Genomic DNA, 20,892 nt, shown 5'->3' on the forward strand with positions numbered 1-20,892 from the left:
CAATCCTTAAAAGATGTCTCATGATTTTCGAACCATATTATGGCAGATCTTTAAAGAGCAAAGTAAACTTGTCTTAGTTTCGCAGCGTCGTTCCAGCCACTGAACTCTGCTCCGTGGTCAAAAAGGTCCATCTAGTCGTCTTCGTTTTCAGTGGGCATTCTTTGGGAGATGGGGGCTCCTGGAGCTGCAAGAAGACAGGGGTGGTTTCTGTTCATCCGGTATATTCTAGGGTATTCCACGTTGACGAAATTCAGCACCTCTACCAGATGTCACATAGTGGGGACAATGCCGTTGGAGACAATTGAGGAGGCTTGAAATTCACTGGAATAAACTTTATTGGGCTGACACGCGCCCGCAAAAGACTAAGCAATTCGACGGCGGCGATAAAAACCAACATACTCACTGGTCGTCGAAAAAAGAATACAGAATTGATCTATGTGCTACAATCGCATCGATAAGGCCGCATGCCAGCGGCTGTAACAAATACAGATTTGAATGGTATGCGACATTATGCTTGAAAAGACGGCACAGGGAGCGTGTGCAGACTGGGTTGAGATTGCCATCATTCCAGTTGAGGGTGTTACTTGTAGAGTGAATGCTTAATGATTCCAAGTGCAGACAAAGACATAGCTTATTTTCGGTTGTCAGCACGCGAGCCCGACCCCAGTCGATGTCGTGGCCTGTAGATACGGCATGCTCGGCAATAGCATTTCAATTCACCTTTTTTTGTTTTTACGTCGTGGTTGTATTCTTTTAGGTGCCACTCGTTGTTACAAGGTTTCGCCAATGTATACGCATTCACACTCGGAACAAGGAATTTTTTACACTACGCCAGATAATTTTTTATTGGGAAGAGGGCCTTTGATGCTTACTAACGCATGTCACAGATTTATTGTCGTAACGTGGGCAACCTGGCCTCCGAAGGTGCGCAATGCAAGCCAAGGATTTGCTTATTCAGGGAGTCTTGTGCACGGCAGCACGTTTCAAGGGCGACAAGGAAGTGTCCATTGCTGAGCGAGAACTCATTTTCGACAAATTGCACAAATGAGGTCGGGTACTTGATACTTGAAATGTTCTTGTCACATAGTTTGCAAGTCAACTGCCTGGTCTTCACGGGAGCTGCAGGTGCGTTCCGATCGTCTGAACAAGTACATAGCGACTGATTGCTTTTCTATGGCCGGGTAAATTTAATTGAAGTTGAGGTATCTTCTGGCGTGGGTCGATTTTCTGTAATTGCTGAATATGAGCTTCCTGCAGTCCCGGTTTATCAAAATGTCCATAAAGGGCAGCACACCATACGCTTCTTCTTCAGTAGTGAAGTCTATTGCTTCTTCTAAAGAATTCAAATGGGAATAGAAGGCGGCTAAGTCCACATTTCGAATTCGGCAAGAGCAGTACCCTACATATTTTAGCAAAATTATTGCCGTAATGCGAACGTCTCAAGGCAATGGCGGATTCCATACTGAGGTTAAAGATGGTCACAGATATAAAGGAATCTATTAGTTTGGCCTGAAGTTGATGGTAAAAGCGTCCCTGGAATGCGAAATAAGTGTTCTCCGTGCAGAATTGTATGCGTGTACTGTAGAACTGTAACTACAACGTTAATTGGCGTTCGTTTAGGTAGAGACTTGCCACTTCGAGTACAACAGAGCAAACTTGTACGGCCAGGTCAACGGAATGCATGTGAAAAGCGACTTGACGTCAAACGAGACCGTAATCTCGTCATAGTTTGATGCTATGTCGCTTACCTTCTTTATGAACTCAGTCGAGTTGCAAACACAATTTCACAACTCGACTGATTGACCAGTTTACCTTTTCATAAAAGAAATGCGAAACACCGTGACGCCACCTGTAACAGATCAATTTTTACACCGGCGATGCTAAGGGAGTTCTTAAATTACTGTACAGTTTATTTAATGTACCATAGTTTGCATAGATGCATTCATGAGGTCGTGCAGTGAGATACGTCTACAAAAACAACATTATAACGATGTCCATACATCTTGTTTCGGGCAATTTTTACTGGCAAAATAAAATAAATAATTTTCGTCTCTGTTCTGCTGTATGTATTATAAGGTTTACAGACAAACTGCAATACTTTCTTAGAGAATTCCACGTTATTCAATGGTACAAAGGTAATGTCACGGACGAGGGAGAAGAAACGGCCAATGGCGCGAGCAGGAGCGCTCGCTCAGGTCCGACGGCTGTCCTCTGTTACCCGTTTCACTGCCTTTCCGCCACGTAATACTTTGGTTGGAGGCGCGGGTTTCGTTCCTGTCATCGAGGCATTGAAGCTTCGCTGTCCCGCGTCTGCTTCCACTCTCAGTAACGGTTCTTTGGGACGTATCACTTGGCTGTTCCCCAGTCTGCCGGACCCGACGCAACCTCGCTGTTCCACCGCCCCGATTATAAGGTATGACACACAACACTGAAGAGACCCCACCGACCTGAGACGCCCCTCATACGACGACATGATACGACAAAGCCCGACCAGATGATCCCACTTACCGAGATACCGACCAGAAGACCCATCAACCCAGGACACCGACACATGTTAGTACATCGCCCTGTCTGTCCAGTTTAATGCGTGCCTGGGACTCAGTCGTCGGATCCCAGAAACCTGCGCAACGAAGGTTTCCTGGGCGAGGTTTCATCTTTTCATTACCGCTGCGGCAAGCATTTAACCTCCTCCCTCCTCTTCTCACTTTTCACTTACCTAGTCACGCACATCGTCATGACATGCGTCTCTTCATCTTAGTTATTCGTCCTTGTCCAAGATCGCCACAATACTTCGGTGGCCCCGGGTGGTGTCGCGGATGAGGAAGAAGGACTGGGAAGTTGCGCGGGCAGGAGAGCTCACGCTAGGCCCACCGGTATTCCTTAAATTTGCCTCATTGTCATCGGTCAGCTGTGTATTCTGCTTTCCAGTTTTCACTGGCTTGCCATCTCATAACAATATATTTTTTTTTTTGCTTTATTCTCGGATACTATCTAAGCGTTGACTAAATCTTAAACTTGTTTTCACGCCCTCCAGAAACTGCGAAGAATATTGTAAGTGACGTCACGGACGGTGACTGTTCTAAATTTCGTGGTATTCACACACACCAAGCGGAGCATTATCGGGCGTCGCCAATAAAATCTTCTAGGCCTTCGCTTTTGGTAACGTCGTTTTTGCTCCTGCAAATCAATCGGTTTGATGCGGAAAATGTACAGGTACCGTCCGTGAATTCACCGCCCCCTCCCCTCTTTCCCTGTGGCTCAGTGGCACAGCGAAGCTTTAAAGCCATGCGACTTTAATCTGCGACTGCGCCCTTTTATTCTAAAAGTAGCGCCAAAATATTTCGCATTCATAAACTAGCGGCTTTTACATTAGACGCCTCCAACATCATAGAATTATAAAACCAGTGCATCTTATAATGTACAGCTGTGACATCAACTAGATAGAGAACGGAGAATGCTGTAGGGGAGTGCTCCGGGAAATTGGACCGCCTGGGGTTCTTTATCCCGGACAGATATGGCACACTACGCGGGAATCTTTTTTTCGCCTAGGTTAAAAAACCACCGCTGCAACCAGGATCAAATCTCAGGTCATTGGGTTCAGCAGTCAAGCGCCGTGACCACTGAGCCATTGCGGTGAAGCAGAAATTGTTGTTTAATACACGTATATTCAGGGCTGAATTATATCAGTGCAGAAAGTATTTTTTATTTACATCATATTATCGTAGTACTTTTTTGTTCAATATTCGGTCACTTCATGAACGGAACAAAATATATATTCAGCAGTTGTCACATTTCCGGCTTTTTATCTCGTGATCAGTTACCGATAGAAGTTCAGATATAGAAAGAAAACTGTATTCTTCAGTGCATCTGTTGGCTTCTTCAGCTTTCATGGCCGCAACATTCCGGAAAATTTTGTCCGTTACGAGGTTTCGGCACTCCAGTGCCGTGTTCCACGCACCTGCAAAAAGTAGTCTTTAATTTACGCGGACCATGCATTTCAAGGATTGTTAAAACCTCATATGGTCAATATGCAGGTAAAAGTGGTATTTGTATGATAGTGAGGATAATGGTTCTTATTGGCATAATGAGAAGCTTTTTCCTAGCTTCCTCTAAAGTCAATTCATTCTGCAAGTTCGTGAGTGTTTTCGGCTATGTTTACTGCTCAATAACAGCTCGTAACCTCATATCACGAATTAATCCCGAATGCTTATACACCTTAACGAGCTTCCTACGCTTATATGAACTCAGTTTATTGCGAATTTAGGACTAGTGCTCCGCTAACCGCCAGAATCCCGGCGTCTCTTGAGATGAAGTCCCTAAGACTATAGTCATGGCTAGCGCCTGCACTTCCCTGAAACACCACCCACTAGACACCTCTTTATCGCATCCTACAAATAGCTGAGCGCTGCCTCCGTTTCTACTTCTCCAACCTTTAAACACCTCCCCCCTGCTAATATCTGCCGCATGTGTGAAGCCTCCATTCAGAGTACAGGCATTCAGTGGCGTAGAATTGCCGTATCGCATGTCTGTTAGTCCTGTAGTTTAAATTTTTGCACTCTGCAGTGTTTTTGCGGAGCCTATTGCATGACTTAACTATAAAAAAATAGAACCACTAATCATACCATTGGATATATTGTATATGGAACTAAATAGGACAACTGAGTACAAATATCTGGGCATTATTCTGACTTGCGACCTTAAACGATTTAGTTATGTCTTATATTACACCTAACGCATACTCGTCGCTACGCTCACTTCGCCGCAGCCTACTTAGGTTTGCTTCCTCGGAGACGAAACTATTAGCATGCAGGAGATTTGCGCGTTCAGTGCTGGAGCACACTATTGTTGCATTGTTTTCCTTTAAAAAGAATCGAACAAAATCCGAAACTGTTTAATAAGAAATGTTAAGATTTATGTACATTCCGTACAGTCCTCACGACTCTTAATGAACGCCGGTTTTCTAAGAATCAGTGACAGAGCGAAATGTTTTCGTCTTAGGTTGGGTTTCCTTCTTTCGAGTGATACTTTTCGAACAAAAGTCACTAAATACCCGCACCCTGTCTCATATTAGACCGGCATGATTTAAACTCCTTTGATCACTTTTGAGAACACAGCATAGCAGTGATACATACATCTTCTCCATATTTCCAGTGGCTGTAAGAACGTCGAAAGTGATCGTATTGATAGGAAAACATCTTAGTATCGTAGAAGTAGACAGAACATCCTGTCGACTGCGCCAGTGATGTTCCGTTGGTGGTTGTTTTTACCTTGTGCACCAGGGGTGCGCCGTCAGAGACTGTATATACGTGTTGCAGCGGAAGTTCCTTGCGCCAGAGACGCCCCGTCAGAGACGGCATGAGTGACGACTTGAAGGCAGGGGTTGACGAGAAGAAAACTGAATTTTATACACACAGCAAATATTAACAACATTTACAGCAGAGATACCGGTTGGAACCGGCTAAAAGGGAAATATTCTCACCTCGGCATAGCCGACGATGTCGAGCATCAAAACCTAGTCCGGAACGCCGGACTGTGCCCTCGGGCTTGGTTTCAACCCCCTTAGGTCCAGCCCTAAATTCCGTCACTACCAATCACCACGAAACATCGACCGTATTGGTTGGTTCTGATGTCCAGCACCCCCTTCAACTTCAAGATGACTAAACACTCTCTCTCATAAACAAAAAAGGAAAGGCAAAACTCCTCGGGTTGCGTCCTTCCATTGGGCGCTTCATGAATGAGCGTCTCACCTGCCCCCGCGCGGTCGAGACAGCGCGTTCAACCCGGTGTACCCCCCCCCCCCAAAAAAAAAAAAAAAAAAAAAAAAGAACAGAGCGTTCTTGTCACGACCCGCCTATCGTCACGAGTGCGTTCGCCACAGCGTTCCATCGGGGCCCGCGCTTATCTGGTGCCCGTCGGTCCCTTACAGACTACCTATAGTGATGTTATAACGAGCCGCTCTTTTAGTGCATTTATGTCCCATATTACAGCTTTACTTCAATGCAGTATATAATGAGTGGGCGCTAGCGTTGTATTTTGTTCTGACATTGGCATGGAGGCACACATATTCATGAAGAATTTTAGTTCCTGTGTCCCTAGCTCGCACATTAACAAATACATGCTCAATAGAAATAATTTGTAGTTCCCACTTTCAACCCCTCGCCATATATTGTACTTCACCATGGTCGTTATGGTTTCTGGTGTTCTGGCCTGTTGCAACTGTACAAAATGCTGCTCAGCTCTTCCTTTTGGGTAATCCTTTTGTGCATATGCAATATAATTGAGTCTTTTGCATCAATCCTGTAAATGTTAGTTATAACTGAGATCAGCGTTTGGGGGAGGGGGGGGGGGGGTGTCCACACTACTGGTAACAAAGCTACTTGAGTGGCTACTGGAGAAAGCCTAAATTAATAAATATAAACAAGATTTTCTCCAAACATCGAATCGATGTAAAAACAATAATTTTTATAATGAAAATGTGCGCCGAAGTAAAAAACAATAGCAGTTATTTCCAAGGCACAGTGATGCAACTGTTCGTGGACATCAGAGAGCAGTTTACTGAGTTTACTAGATAGCTAGTCTGCTATATCAATTCTAATTGCTCATATGAACTATTACAGATACCCGCCCAGTTGCAATTATAAATTTTGTAGCTAGTCATTAGTAATAGCTATTGTTACGTCGGGTTCACAACATTTTATTTAACTTCGTCCGGCCCCAGCCGTGACAACACTCAAGAAAAACACACACCGCATTCCACTGCACCGCTGATATGTGTGACGCCAGTCTCCCACGCCTGGTTACTAGTCTGGAGCACACTCGCACCACACCGCGGCAGGAACGCGCAACTGCCCCACCGCTAAACTCCGAACACAACACTCCTCCACCCTTAGTTCGGACTCAACAGTCGGCCAGAGCCAGCACAAAGTCCCGCAGATGGGACGGAGCCTTCCGAGCTCGAAGTGAGCGACGTAGGGTTGGTGGCTCAGCAGGGTCACTTTTCTCCCCTGAAGACAGTGGTAGAGGCATAGCCATTGGTACTGTTTGTGGTGTGACAGTATCGTCAGAGGAAGGTTCAGCTGTTGGCTGCTCCTCCACTGGTTGGTCTTCAGGTGGCTCGCTGCTCACTACTTCGGGTGGTGTTCCCTGCATAGGACAAGCTTCTTCCGGTGGCCCTCCTTGTGAGGGGCAGACTTCTGGCTGCTGTTCTGTGGGTACTGGTCCTTCACCTATGCAAGGGGTAGCGGCCCGTCGACGGAGCTGGTCCACATGCCGGCGCAACACTCGGCCATCTGGCAGCGTAACTTCGTAGGAGATTGGGCCTGTGGCTCGGGCTACCACAGCAGAGACCCATGGAGGCCCCTGGCCATAGTTGCGTGCAAACACCGGGTCTTCAGGTTGGAATGAACGTGGCATCGGCAGCGTTTCTGTATGCTGGGAAGACCTGTCTGGGGCCCTGTCCGGATGCAACCGGTCCAGCATGGTTAACAGCCGGCGGCCCATCAAAAGTTCGGCTGGTGATCGCCCTGTGCCTGTGTGCGGGGTTACATGTTGCTGTAACATGAAATCTGCTAGCCGCCGTGACCAATTCCCCTGAATAATGCGGGACAGTGCTTCTTTAGTGGTTCGCACCATCCTTTCAGCTTAACCATTTGTGGACGGGTGAAAGGGTGCAGAAGTCACCTGACGAATTAGGTTGGCATCGAGAAACCCCCGAAACTCGGCAGACGTAAACTGAGGCCCGTTGTCAGACACGATAGTGGCTGGAAGGCCATGTGTTGCAAACAGCTTCCGCAGAGCGTTGATCACAGTGAGTGATGTCATCGATGAAACTGGAATGACCTCCAGCCACTTTGAATACGAGTCCACCACGATCAAGAACGTCTGTCCTTGGAACGGCCCTGCAAAGTCAATGTGTAGGCGGGACCATGGTGTCCGCGTCGTCTCCCATGGATGGACTGGTGCTCTGGGCATCTCTGGCCGTGTCTCCTGACATGGAGAGCATCGTCGCACCCATTCCTCAATAGCTGCATCGATTCCCGGCCACCATACATAACTGCGGGCAAGTGCCTTCATCCGAACAATTCCTGGGTGCCCGGCATGCAAGGCTTCAAGAATCCTGGAATGTAACTTCTGCGGAATTACTACACGGTCACCCCACAGTAAACAGCCCTTGTGGGCCGATAGTTCATTTTGCCTGACCACGAATGGTGTGAACTCAGAACTAATGCTGTGCTTTGGTGGCCACCCCTTCCATGCCCAGTTGAGTACACCGGATATTATACGGTCCTTGGCAGAATACGTGGCAATGTGAGCCGCATGGAGTGGGGGTTCTGGAAGAGTGTCCAAAAGCATAATGATCTCAGCTGGGGACGGATCCTCGGGTTGCTGGTTTGTCAGGGGAATTCTGCTGAGGCCGTCCGCGTGGCCCAGCTGTTTTCCAGGCTGGTGAAGGAGAGAGTATTGGTACCCATTCAGAAAAATGGACCAGCGCAGCATCCGAGGGGACAACATCTGCGGCGTCTGGCGGTCTGGTGCAAACAATCCCAGAAGTGGCTTGTGGTCCGTGTGGATCTGAAACGGCCGGCCATATACATAGTCGTGGAACTTTTTTACGCCTGCAACTACTGCAAGTGCCTCTTTATCAATCTGAGCATAATTCCGCTCAGTAGTAGACAGCGTCCTTGAGTAGAATGCAATTGGTGCTTCTCTGCCATCTGGCATTTTGTGACTTAGCACAGCCCCTATTCCATATGGTGAGGCATCACAAGCCAGAATGAGTGGTTTGTTCTCATCAAAATGCACCAAGACCTGGTTGGATGACAGGAGGTGCTTCACATTATCAAACGCTCTCTGCTGTGTGTGACCCCAGACCCAGGGCGCATTTTTGTTCAAGAGCCGATGCAGTGGTTCTGCGACAGTTGCCTTATGGGGCAGAAATGCATGATAAAAGTTGAGGAGCCCCAGGAATGCCTGTAGCTCTGTCTTGCCTGCAGGACGTGGTGCCTTCACAATCGCTTGAGTCTTCTCCGGCATTGGATGAATTCCCTCGGCGTCGACTCTAAACCCCAAAAAATCTACTTCAGCCACCCCAAGCTGGCATTTCTCTTTCTTGACCTTAAGCCCCACATCTTGGAACCTTCTGAGAACTTCACGAAGACGACTGAGCAGCTCTTCTTCCGAGGTTCCAGCAACAATGACATCATCAAAGTAAGCAACAACCCCAGGCACTCCCCGTAGAAGGTTTTCCATGAGACTCTGGAAAATGCCGGGTGCGGTGCTGACCCCAAATTGAAGTCTGTGGACACGGAAAGCTCCCCGGTGAGTTACGATAGTCTGCACTTCCGCCGCTTCCTTGGTCACTGGCAGTTGCTGGTAAGCCTGAGCCAAATCGAGTTTAGCAAACACAGTTGCACCGGAGAGGGACGACAGCACATGGCTCACCACTGGTACTGGATATGCATGTGGCTGCAATGCTTTGTTTATTGTGCACTTGTAGTCTGCACAGATACGGATGTCCCCATTAGCCTTCAAAGGAGTGACGATAGGTGTTTCCCATCTTGCATGATCAACTGGCTCCAGGACCCCTTGCTGAATGAGCTTGTCCAGCTCTGCATCGATTTTTGGACGAAGTGCAAAAGGTACTCTGCGTGCCCTCAGTCGGATTGGCTCAACCTTGGCATTGAGTGCAAACTGCACAGGTGGCCCTTTGTAACACCCCAGTGCTCCATCAAACACTGAACTGAACTCCTGGAATATGTCAGCACTCAAGTGGAATGGCTGGTTGATATGCTGCACTCCTGTAATGTTGATACCCAATGCTGGGAACCAGTCCAGTCCAAGCAGACTTGGACGCTCACCCTTGACAATGATAAGACGTAACAGGACATCGAAATCCTTAAACTTCACTCTGAACGTGCCATACCCATGCACGGCTATGCGATTGGCCTGGTAATCCTTCATCATGATATCCAGTGGTTTCAGCAATGGCAAACGGCCGCTCGGGAAAATCCGCCTGGCTGTGGCTTCAGATACGAGTGAAAAAGTTGACCCCGAATCCACCTCCATTCGGCATGGATTACCTTCAATTTCGACCACCACATGTACCTTCTTCAGGGCGGGTGCAGGCACATCGTGTATAGCGGTCGCAGTTTGGTCGTCGCAGTAGGAAATATTCGCGCGAGGCGTCCTGCTGTCAGTCTCGGAGTTCTGGCGGTAGTTCCTTGGCTTCCGCGAACGGCAGACCCTCAATATGTGACCAATTTTTCCGCAGCCCCTACACTGGGCGTTCCTGAAACGGCACAGACGACGTTCGTGGGGGCCGCCGCAACCAGCACAGGTGACGCCCCCTGTTCCTTCTGGGTCCGTCCGCTGGGCAGGAATGTTCCGTAGACGCAAGACATCTTCGGTGGCGTCTTGCTCATTATCGACGTCCGAGCTCGTTCCCTGATGTACTGGCTCGATGCGCGGCGTGGTTAGACCTGGACGGACGCCGCGGTTAGCTTCCCGGTCGATGGCCTCGGCAGCGGTTGCCTCCTCCACAGCACTCGCGAGGGTCACTTCTTTCTTGGCCAAAAGTTGTCGCTTTACCTTGTCGTTCCGCAACCCGAAAACAAAACGGTCTCGAAGCGCGATGTCCAGGGTGGTGAAATTACAATGCTGCGCCGTGGTTCGAAGGGCAGCAAGGTAGGCGGCCACCGGCTCTCCCTGTGCCTGGTCGCGTCGGTGGAACTCGTATCGCCTTGCGAGCTCCGGCGGCCTCGGGGCCAGGTGCTCCCTGAGCACGGCGAGTATTGTTTCGAACGGGGTATCTCCGAGCTGGGCCGGCGCGACGAGCGCTTTCACCAACTGAAAAGTGGCGGAGCCGCAACGACTAAGGAACGTGGACCGCTTTTTCCCGCCGTCTGTTATACCTTGCGCATCCAGGAAGAACTCGAAACGCTGTGCATAATCTTCCCAGTCCTCGGGGCGGGACAAGTCGAAAACTTCAATGTAGCCCTCGCTGGCGGTGGCGGCCATGCTGCACAGGTGGGCGTCCGCGATGTCAACTTCCCTCAGCCGCAGCAGAAACGACGTCGACCCAGCATCCCATCCTCGTCGCCAATGTTACGTCGGGTTCACAACATTTTATTTAACTTCGTCCGGCCCCAGCCGTGACAACACTCAAGAAAAACACACACCGCATTCCACTGCACCGCTGATATGTGTGACGCCAGTCTCCCACGCCTGGTTACTAGTCTGGAGCACACTCGCACCACACCGCGGCAGGAACGCGCAACTGCCCCACCGCTAAACTCCGAACACAACAGCTATATCACTGTTTAGAGGTTTAAAAACGCAAAATGCACATCGCGCTCTGACTCAACAAATTGTGGACAATTTTTGACACAATCCAAGAATTCGCGCGAACGCAGAGGGCGCTAAGCGCCGTGCCATAAAACTCATCACGCTGTATCGCAGATGTCACGTGATTTTCCATTTCATGCCTCGACAGGACCTACTTTCTGCGTTATGCGCAGCGAGGTAGACGTGACATATAGGCTCACGTCGACACTTACGAAATTTGCGAATTTTGCGAGAAATACATACACCTTGTTGAATAACTTCGTGCAATATTGTCTACATCTTAAAAGCTGATATGACAGCTTCTAGTGACGAGCTGCTAGCCCTACACTGCTACTTTACTCCATTTTTCAATTACCTTTCAGCAACATGTAACCTACATTTATGAAATTCTACATCGACTGGATCAGCTAAGCAAACAGTCTTTAAAACACTTGTGCACTGCTGAACTATCTGTTAAACAATATTGTCACAGAAGCCAGTACAACTGGTTAAGCAGATTTACTCACAACTAAGCAAAAGCACCGGCAAGATAAGGCACGGAACCGGCTGGCGGGCGAGCACCGAGAGCGAAGAAGACGAGCGCGTGCCAGTCTCCCGAGCTCGCCACATGGCGGCGCCAGTAAGATAACATTGCGGAAATATCGCAATACTTGGATAAGGCGTCGAGCCGTTTTTGTTTGTAAGCACAGCGATCGTTTCATTCGCTGGCTAAATTAGCGAAATCCGCACAAGCACAACAATTCATAATGCGCAGTTGTGCGTCTCCGTTTGCAGACATGGCGAAAGATAAATCGGCTAAGGCCTTCCGCGCCCCTCAGCTGCACACTACCGGCTCTTTCCGTCCCATTCATGGAGCCATCAGTCATAATATGGCACACAAACGGGAGGTGTCGGATTGAAACCACAGGCCTTGTAAACAATCATCGCTTGAACAAGACTTGGGCAACCTCACATTTGTTCTTGACATATTTTGCGATGGTATCCGTAAATAATTGTCATGAACCATACTGTTGCGCAAAGGACCAGCCGAGAAGACCCTTTCAAACGTCTTAAACTCACCTCAGAAGCAAAAGCCAGCATATAGGTTTTTCCACAAGTTCCTATTTGGCTAAAATGGACTGGACTTAAAGACGCAATCTGGTTTCTCACGCTATGCACCCAAGAAATCCAGGCTTTATTCCCGAACAAACCTGCATCCATATTGAGGAGACCGGTAGAAAATGGGGACGGGCGCGGTGTTCGGACAAGGCACCCACAAGGCACCTGTGCCGCAAGGCCATGGCTTCCTCCGTTTTCAATGCTTAATTAACTTCTCATGAGCTCATTCTAATCTTTTAACTTTACTATACATTCACGCTACTGAAAGCAACTATCAACTTTTTCCGTGGACAAAATTAGTAGTATCAAGGATATAGTTGTCTAAATACGCATGTCGCACATATGCATTCTTGGACAGAAGTTTGTGTGCCAGATGGTTTGAATTTTAAGTCTTAAGCTTTTTATATACCATAAGGGCCCTTTTGGGAATTACAGTAAAAGGATTAAAATGTGAGGAACTCTAAATATAATCAAAAATTTGGCCGCAGAACGTAATGATGAATGCTGAAAAATAGTAATTAGAGAAATTAACATTTGTACGAGATGTTCAGGGAAGATGTTTATTTTCCTTAGGAATTAGGTGGCCCGCAAACGTGAGCTCAAGTACTCTACCGTAACAAGAATGACACCTTTGGTGAATCCACAAGTGCTGAACTACTGGCTCCTGATAGTATTTTTGTGCCTTGAAGACGTCTGCCTCAGCCTAAGTATGGTTCTGTTGGTAGTTACACTACACTGCATAAAATTTATTCTTGAAGGATGATAAATCCGTTGCATGCCCGCGGCTTGTCTTGATGTTTGTTCAGCGTCATTTTGTTGCACTGCGTAATATACTGTTTCAAAGAATATGAATGCTGGAGAAAACTGGTTTTCGAATGGCTCGGTTCTTTGGAAACTACTGTGCTGCTTCTCTTGTCTATATTTACAATATTTACTACGCATCGAAATATTATAACCGTAATATTTACTTACACTTTCTTGACGAGTTTTCCGTCCTCGCATTCGTAGATCCCGCATACGTCTTGTAGTTGCTCGGTTTGTGTATCGCGCAGAAAACCATTTTCCCTCATGCAGGGTTTTAAAGCGGCTGCAAACACAATGGAGTTCTGTTGCTATGTTCATTTTAGTAGCACGAGATAGGGCTTAGTGAACAAAATACTAATTTGGGAAAGGGAGGTGCAGATGATTTTGCACTGGATGACACTAGCCGTCTCTGCTGCTCTAGTTCTTTCGATCAAGAGACTCCAATTTAACGCTGGACACGCCCACCTCTTATCTCTCACTTGTTGGTTGACTTATTATGTCTGGATATGTATTGCACTGTCAGGCCCTCCCCATTGGGTCTAGGTCAGCATATTGCACGGAGAAGGTGCACCTGTTTGTGAATTTTGGGACTTGTTGTTCAGGCTGTCTCTCGCTACAGAAAGCCTCTCGGCTCATTGAAAAGTGGGCAAGGTGATTCCAGAGTACAAATCAAGTGACAAACAATCTCCCCTTAATTACCATCCTATTTCTTTATCAAGCGTACCAAGTAAAATTATGGAACCTGTCATTTACTCCCATGTCACGAATTTTCTAGACGCTAACACATTTTTTTCATCCTGCATAACATGGCTTCCACAAGGGCTTCTCTTGCGAAACCCAGCTAGCACTTTTCATCCCTTGTCTGCATGCTAACCTCGATCGTAGTATTAGATCTGGTGGTATTTTCTAGATTTTGTAAACGCGTTTGATACGGTATCCCGCGAAGGTTTACTAATATAACAAGAGCAGTTAAATTTGCACCCTAACGTTCTCGCATGGATCAAGAAATTTGACTAACCGCTCAAAGCTTGTTTTTGCTAACAATCAAGTTTCTACCTCCCTTTCCGTAACGTCGGGCATCCCACAAGGCTTTGTCCTGGTCCGCTGTTGCTCCTGATCAACATTAATGACTTACCAATACCTCTAATATGTTATATTCGCATGTTTATCGATGATTGTGTCATCTACCGCACAGTGACTAAAATATCCCACCAAACAGCTCTCCCAAATGAAGTTCAACACGTCCAGCAAAGGTGCAACCAGTGGCTAATGAAACTAAACGCTAGCAAATGCAAACAGGTCTCCTTTCATCGTTGCCAACACCCCCTGGTATTTAACTACACTATCATCACTTCCACTATTCAACACGTGCAATCTTATAAATATCTTGGCGTAACCTTAAGCAGTGATCTTACCTGGTGCGCGCATATCTCTAACGAGATATCATCTGCTAATAAATATCTCGGTTTTCTAAAACGTCCTCTAAGGCATGTACCACAGCACGTAAAGTTACTCGCGTATGAATCGCTTATCAGACCTAGGGTGGAGTATGCATCCCCAAAATGGCACCCGCATCAAGTCAATCTAGCTAACGCACTTGACACTTTAGAGAATCGCTCTGCAAGATTCATTTACTCTGATTATTCGTTTAATACCGGCGTAACAGCATTAAAACTTCAATCCGATCTTATGAACCAATTCGCACTTGTCGTCGCATCGCTAGCCTTTGCCTGTTCCATAAGCTATTTCATAGTTCGCTCAATCATACCCCTTACATAACCCCGCCATCACGCATATTCTACCGCACTGCGCATCCTTTTCATATTGCACGACCACTGTGCAGAACCAGCACATTTGATGGCTCCTTTTTCTCCGAACGACTATCGACTGGAACGACCTTCCCCGCGTCATTGCTGTCATCACCTGCTCATCTACGTTTGCGACAACTGCAACTTCACATATTCGAACATTATAAATCTCATTTATTTGTTAACACCCCCCCCCCTTATGTAGTACCCTGAAAGGGGTCTTTAAGGTATTTAAATGAAATTAAATTTAGAAAAACGCGGTTTAGAGCCGTCCTAAGGTGGCACTCAATGGTTCGTTCGAGACACTCCTGAGGAGTACTGGCAGTAGGTACCTGCATAAAGGCAAATGAATTCTAATCTCCGCCTAGGATGTTGGCGAGATCTATGACTGCTGCTGCAGAATCAGGGGATTGAATGGAGCCCCCCATCTCCTGGTGACCGGGCACCTGTACAATGTTATTTTTGTTACTATAGTAGCTAAATATGAATCGCTCCCATTCGCCAAAAATATTCCGGCCAAAGGTACTACCCTACCCATCACCTAATCTCGACAGGGTTGCTGCGAGTCATGCATTATGCACGCCGTATCAGAGTTGGCGGCGGCGAGAGCCATGACCAGTTCCTCCAACATTAGCACATCGGTGGTCTCCCCTGCTCACCTGCTTTTGCTCGTGCACCACCGCAATGATGCAGATGCCTTCATCGGTTGCAAGCGTGCACCCACGAAGTAAATTCCTGTCTCTTTACACTAGAAATTTTGCCCCTGTTACATGTTTTCCCAGAATATACCCTAACGCATAATTTGGGCACCGTCTTAACAGTTGAAATATTTTCCCCCACATGCAAAACGCCCACTCTGCGTACAGTACTGGGGCTAATTTACATTCACGGATTCGATCCTGTCTGGAGGCCGATAAGGGCAACATTAAAGAGTAGTGGAAAGAGAATAGGTCGTTTGCGCGATGCTTGAAGTTCCCATATTGAGGGGTCAGAATTTTTCTTTCGCGTGTCTTATGTAAGTTTTCCTATCCTTAATTATATTATTGAATATATAAGTGTTTTCTCCTTGTAATCGGTGAGATTCAATTTTTTTCACATTGATTTTATTTATTTTATTTTATTTACATATACTGGTGTCATGTAAGAAGAGACAATACAGGCGTGGGTACATATACAAAGATCATGATACAACAACAAAGCGTGCAAAGGAAAAAACATCACCCGCAAACACGTTTCTATGCGGATACCTCCTTGGTATTATTACGAAATGCGCATAATAGAATGGAAAGGGGAAAATGCATTGTCACAGTTTATTCAGTGATTCATTGGCAAATTCATCATGAGGTGGTGCAAGACATGAATCTTCCAGGGAATCCTGCGTTTCTATAGTGTGAGAGAATAAATAATATTTAAAAGAATCTATTGACGCATGTAGTGTTGTTTGCACTTAATTATTTTTGTTTTGTATACTTGTAACAGGAGGTCCCCTGTGCAGCCATTGGCTTTGGGACCTCCTCCTGTACTTACAAATATTTGTATTCATTCGTTGCATTCAATCAATAAATTCTGAAAAAAAAAAATTTGAGCAGGATACTGCGTCGCTTGCGTGGTGCATCCAAGAAAGCCGCAGTTGTGACAAACATCGCATATTATCAGACTTCGTAACTTTGTAAAGGCACTGATGAACGTTCCTTGTGAGCCATGCACACTAAATGAAGTGCGCATGGAATGCGAGGGATCTCCGCCGAGCCTCAAAGCTGCGGTCATCATGGGGTCTGCACCATCACGTCACACAAGGAAGCGCTCCACATGACCATACCACAGACGTGACCCTCGTCGGCAAATCAACGCACCCGCAGACGTACGGTGCAGGGTCCTCCCTCGCACCCGTGTGACTTTTACTTCGTAATGACCATGCAAGGATATCTTAAAAGCAAAACTATGAGAAGTTACGAATTCTGCTATTTTAAAAGTCACGAGTCAAGAAATCATCGTGAATGCACAGAACATCTGTAATGGGGTAAAAACACTTATGGTATATCTATTGAAGAGTTTTCTGTCATTAAATATTGGTACTTAAATATTTGTTTATTTATCTACAGATTCTGCTAATTCCATTTGGAATTGTTGCAGGATGTACATACACAGAGAAGTGTATGGACAACAGGTGAGGAACACACAGCCTCGTGGTCCTATGTGCAAAGCCAATCTAGAATATAAAATTGATAAAGTACAAAGTGAGTGAGAAATAGTACGGAAATAAAAACAAAATATAAAACAGGTGTTTCCCATGTCAAGCCCAGACGACAATATTATAGGAATTACGACACTAGGCTAAGAAACAACATCAAAGTATTGTTAGCATACGTATGCGCATCAGTTAAAAAAGAATAAAACTAGCAACCTAACGGAAGGCATACTGGCAGAACATGATAATGAAAGAATTTTAGCTAATAATATTAAGATATTTCCACAGAGACTGCAAATATTGTCACGGCTTTGCAGTGATTGAGTTGAAAGAAGCCGCAGCGACTGGATTGGAAGAGGAAGAGGTTGAGGCAAGATTAAAGACGTTTACCTGGATTTATGTTCCGCCGCTTGTTCGTCCAGCATTCGCCTCGATAAACCCACCTCATCTGCAACAATATCTACAATATGTATCTATGTTGGCATGGTTCTATCCTTGCGTGTATGCACTCGCTTTTGCATGTGCATGCTTCTATGGTGTGTTTGCTATGGACGAGAATTTGATTACTTAAACAGTTTTTAATCATTCCACAAATTCTAACGTCCTCGATCTAATTATATTTGAAGATATTGTGTGTTAGGACTTGTGTTGGTCTATATTCAATAGCTCTTATAGTCACTCAGTCACATTGCATAAATCCAAATTCCTTGAACAGTCCTCTTATCTTGGTTTCTGCATTATTACGTATTGCTATTCGACGGACGCCTTTTGCACTGCCTCTAGGTCTCTATAATTCCTCCTAATCGCATTTTTCCCTTAAACTATTGCGGCTCTGGTTGGCGAGAATCACATATTCTTACGATTTTCTTTCGTTCAAGATTTGCCCCCCCCCCCCCCCCCCCCGCCCGCCCCTTGTCAGGTAGCTATGTATATAGCCAGCGCGCAAAGCGAAGGCTGTGCCACTGTCCATGGGCTTGATGAGAACCTATCTCATAAGCCAATACACGCGATTAACGCAGACACCGTCGGGGCACCGCCTATTTACCTATACAACTCACGACTCTAACCGAGGAAAGAGTAAGACATCCACAGGAGTGGCGATACGCCCTGCTGCAAGACCACTCCCCACTATTATATCGAGAGACGACCACGAGGTAGGCGCATGGCCAGGGCAGAGGTCTTAGCTCACCACTACGGAGGAAAATCTGTGGCTTACTAAGTGGACGCGTCCGGCCCGAACCAAGGAGGGTGGTGCACGGTGACAGTAATCCATGAATTCAAAACGATGAATGGGTCACTTTTAAAGCCTGGAACATAACACAATTAGGAGAGGTCGTCATCGCGTTTGCAGCAACACACTCAGATTCCAAGACAATCATAACGGACTCGCGAGTGGCCTGTAGGAACGTTCAACAGGGCTGCCTCCCCTACCTAGTCCACCGGTTACTGCTAAACAGCTTGGACCTGGCCTATCGCCTACAGCAAAACAGCTCCTACGCAGGAAGTCCATCACACCGCTTTATATAGTCTGTGCACTCGGGGCTGGGAGGAAAGGAGGCAGCAGGTGCAGCTGCCCGCACGCTCTCTAACCCCCTATTCATAGAAAGAAGCGTAGGTCACGCCGGTCTACACTTTTGAGCATATAACCCAACTATATCAAAACAGACACAACATTATCCCCCCCCCCCCCCCCCATGTAAAGGATTTACGACAGCGGCGGAATTCATGTTTCTTCGCCTCCTTACTAACACCATGATGTACCCGGCGTCGCTGAAACGCTTCGACACTGCCTTTTCCGGTGAGTGTCCGCACTGAGGGGAAATGTTCACAGACTGTTCCACATGATGTCTGCATGTCCTTCCAACCCAGCCCTTACACTTAACCCAAACCCCACCCGGAAGGACTGGGAGGCAACCCTACGTGCCTTCTCCGACCTGAAAGCCCAAAGAGGCGATAGTCAAACGAGCAATTTCGGCAGCGGAAGCTACTGGAGTCCCGTAGTAGGGACTCCACCTAATTTTTGTGAGGGGAAAGGCACTGAGCCTAATTTCACAGCAACATCCATGTAACTCCATCTTGGAAGCAATAAATGTTTTTGTTACCGCCCCCAACAAAGCTCTTTTGTCGGGAAAGGGGGTTCATTATCTGGGAGCTCATTAACACACACTTGCATCGCACATTCAGCCGGCGCCTTGCTTTTCGCTTCTTCATGAAAAGCGGCCGCCACGGCCAAAACATAACCCCGCGGCCTTGATTTCAGCGGTCGGATACCCAGACTACTGGTTCACTTTGATGGGTGCCAATTCATGTTTAATGCGTCTTACAGCGTTCATTTATATCAGTACAATGAAAGGTAGCGTCGATAGGTGGGTGAGTTGGCACCTGACCATGTTGAAAAAGAAATTGCTCGAAATGACACCGAAAAACAGAAAGAACGACGCAGAAAACCGTCATCCTTTCACCCTCTACGCTCTTTTGAACTTTTTTTCAACATGGACAATAAAAGGTCTTGTTTTATTTACACCATAACTTCACACCACGTTTTTTTTTTCCCCAATTGTTCACATCAAGAGCAGAAAGAAATCTTTTTTCATCAGTGTTCAGCGGTAGTAACCATTGTGGCTCATTTTTCGGTCTCTGTAATCGCTCAAGGCTCCATTATTAGGCACACAGGTGGATTATTCAGTGCATCGTTTGGCATCATCAGCTTTCGTGGTCGCAGCAAGCAGGATATTCTCTTCCGTTACGATGTTTCGGAAGTCCGCTTTCGGTGTACACATGTCAGCGAGAAGCACGTTTATTGTACGCCGACAAACGCATTTCAATAATTGCTAGATATTCCTGTTGTCAAGAAGCTGGTGGGTGTGGTGGTGATCTTTATGTGCGAGCGGGAATAGTGTTATTGTGATTCCACTGATAACTGCTCCGCCTGCCAGTTAATAGAATGACAAGGATTCTCCTAGCGTCCCCAGATGTAATTCTCTCCCAAAAATTCAAGAGTCTTTCCTCTTTTCTGTGCAGCTCAGTAAGCAGCTCGTAACTTCATAACCCGGAAGAATCGTAACTGTTCAAACAGTTTCATGAACTCCCCCAATTTATATGAAATCTTATTTGCAGTTAAGGTAATGTATCCTCGACTAGGGTCTCTCGAACTGTGGTGTTTCTCGATGTGCCTCAAACGTCTCTCGAAGTGAAGCCCCTAGACAAAGTAGAGCTACCAAAAAGCACATAGCATATCTTCTCTAGATAGTTGAAAACAAACTTGACCCACCTTCGCTCACCTTTACCGTATCCTATCGCTTCGGCAAAGCGTCGACTTAGGGTTCAAGTATTCGGTGTTTTAGATGCATCATTGATTTTAAACCCAACTTCTCCCGCCGAATTCCTGCCTCAGATTTATGACCACCATACAACATTTTCCCTTTATTTGTGACTTCTCGGGAGAAATTATAAACGCATGATGCCTGGCAATAATCATTTTAAGGCTTTCACAATGTTCCGAGTCGATGCACAAACAAGTCGACCCCACAACAGCCGTTACTTTAAGAGCCAGTATTTACCTTAAAAAGCGACCGCTAGGTACAGTTAGATATTGCTAAGTATTACGTAGCGCAGTAGTGGCCTTTCAGTTTGAGCATCCGCATTACAGTT

Source organism: Amblyomma maculatum, chromosome 8 (genome assembly GCF_055883805.1).
Source record: "Amblyomma maculatum isolate TAMU_Amacu chromosome 8, ASM5588380v1, whole genome shotgun sequence".
Taxonomy (NCBI): domain Eukaryota; kingdom Metazoa; phylum Arthropoda; class Arachnida; order Ixodida; family Ixodidae; genus Amblyomma; species Amblyomma maculatum.